Below are 2734 nucleotides of genomic sequence, written 5' to 3' on the forward strand. Positions count from 1 at the left end.
GGCACTTAACAACAACAACCTGAATATTAAGATGAAAGCAATTTGCCATTAACTGCCAGTGGCCTCATTTGTTACACTCAGCCCTAGAGGGCCTCGAACCTCTGACTAGTCTTACATGGTCTGCAACACAGTCTGGCACATTGGAGGATGGGTTAGGGGCAGGTAATTGACTTCTATTGAATGATTGGGTATAAAGAGTTATAGTTAATTATTTCAAGAAATAATTACAAGTTCTCAATCATAGTTTTATAGCTTTCAGGTTGGATTACATAACATCTGTGGTGGAAGTTTACACAGCTTTAGCTAGATATCTTAGTAAGATGTGTAGATTCATCTTGGTAGTAACATCTCATTTCCCGGAAACAACTTGCTAGTCAAAATATTTAAAGTCGTCTGAGAAAGTTTCGATGAACTAGCTTAAAGACCCTTTTCAGCATTTCTCTTATTACCTCTTTGTTATAAATATTTTAGCCCACTTCATACAAAAGACACTTGTCAAGATTCCATTCCTTAGTGTTTCTTCACATCTTGATGTTCCAGAAGGGAAATTGCTTCTCAGTTTTATGACTTGTAGCAAGCATCATACTTAGATAGCAGGAGGTCATCAAGGAGACAAACAGGTGTCTCCAGCAGGCATATCAGGAAAAACAAAAGCAGTCTAATTCAGCAAGAACTGAATTAAATTTAATCATGCCCTTTTGGCCAAATGGTTTTATAGTATCCTTTACACAGGAGTCCTGGTGTGGCGCTGTGGGTTAATGTGCTGGACTGCAAAGTCATTTGAACTGCAAGGTCGGTAGTTGAAGCTCTCCCGCTGCTTCTCAGACACCCTATACAGGGTCGCTATGGGTCAGAACTGACTCGACAGCACTTAACAACAACAACAAAACATAGAGTAGAACGGCTCTGTAGGATTTTCAATGACTATAATATTTAAGAAAGTAGACTGCCAAGGTCTTTATTCTGTGGTGCCATGGGGTGATTTCTAATCACCAAACTTTTGGTTAATGTTAAATGCTGTAGAGTTGGTTCTGACTCACAGGGACCTTATGAATAGCTGACAGAAAACCATTTATACCACCCAGGGCCCTCCGCCCTGTGAGAGGTGAAGTATGTTTTCACTCTTGAATTTGGGCTGGCCTTTTGACCAACTCTCACCAGGGGTGGATTACCAAATAAGCAAGGCAAGCATGTGCTTATTTGTGCTTACTTAGTAATCAATTTCACCACATCAAAGATTCTGCTGCATCTGTCTTTCTTCTAACCACACAGCACCTTCCTATAGAACCAAAGTCTCCTTTCACATTTATAGTGCCAAATAGGAATGGAGTACCTAGTTTGCAGTCCAGCACATTAACCCACAGTGCCACACCAGGACTCCAAAGAACGGTCCAACCTTAATTGTGTCTCCTTATTAATCTGTAGTGAAACTCATGTGAAGTTGTTCACTATAGATTAATAACTAAGCACAAGTAAGCCTGTGCTACCCTTGCTTATTGGGTAATTCACCCCTGGCCTGACTAAGTGCTAGTAGCATGTCCCACACTCTCTCTCTCATGTCATCACAGTCTGAAGGCCCTTTCCACCTACATCTGTTTCCTCTTCCCTCTGTCCTTCATGGGTACTTCCTCCAATAATTATTTTTGTACTTCCAATTCCATCTTTGCATCTGCGTTCTAAAAGACCCAAATTGACACAGAAATCTTATTTTAATTTTGTATGTCAAGTACCCTGGATATTGGAAAGCATGTGTGGAGCAGTGGTCAAGAGCACAGATTCAAATCCCAATGCATGGACTTGTGCGGATTGCTTAAATGTTGTGAAATCTAATTTAGGTGTCCTCATTTATTAAGTAGTAATAATAATACTACCTAGATTATATGACTGTTTGAAAATTAATTAAGTGCATGAATGTGCCTAGCACAATGTCTGGGAACATAATAAATAACTAATGTGATGTAACTGGATTGCATTGTATACAATATATACAATGCAATCTAGTTGTGTATGTATACAATGTATACATATATACACATATTGTATACAATGTATACATATATACACATATTGTATACAATGTATACATATATACACATATTGTATACAATATATACACATATTGTATACAATATATACACATATTGTATACAATGTATACATATATACACATATTGTATGCAATGTATACATATATACACATATACACATATTGTATACAATGTATACATATATACACATATACATATATTGTATACAATGTATACATATATACACATATACATATATTGTATACATACACACGTATGTATGGACATACAGACCTGGTGGTAGATAGGCAGCACTGCTTGACAATTAGATATAAGGATGAAGAAGAGAAAAGCATCATATGCCTGTGCCCCAGTCTGAGGGATGAGTAGATGCTATACCTTCCTGCCATGGGGGTTAGTGAGAAGGCACAGACTTGGCAATAAAGAATGCATTTATTTGGCTTAGCCACATTGTGATTGCTTTACCTCACAGTAAGGCTATGAGAAGGAAAAGAATATGAAGGTGGAGGGGATTGACATGCTCAGTCTGTGCTGACATAGGCAGGATCTTTGGAGTCCTGGTGTAGCACTGTGAGTTAATGTGCTGGACTGTAAACACAAGGTTGGCTGTTCAAGCTCACCAGTCACTCCTCAGAAACCCTATACAGGTCACTATGGGTTGGAACCAACTCAACGACACTTGACAA

At 38.4% G+C, this 2734-nt stretch overlaps 1 protein-coding gene across 1 annotated transcript in view; it reads left to right on the plus strand.

Moving 5' to 3' along the window:
* The window catches only part of SH2D4B (SH2 domain containing 4B), a 171550-nt gene that overhangs the window by 74521 nt on the left and 94295 nt on the right, over positions 1 to 2734 (plus strand). The window lies entirely within an intron of this gene.

Source organism: Chrysochloris asiatica, unplaced genomic scaffold, assembly GCF_000296735.1.
Source record: "Chrysochloris asiatica unplaced genomic scaffold, ChrAsi1.0 scaffold00357, whole genome shotgun sequence".
Taxonomy (NCBI): domain Eukaryota; kingdom Metazoa; phylum Chordata; class Mammalia; order Afrosoricida; family Chrysochloridae; genus Chrysochloris; species Chrysochloris asiatica.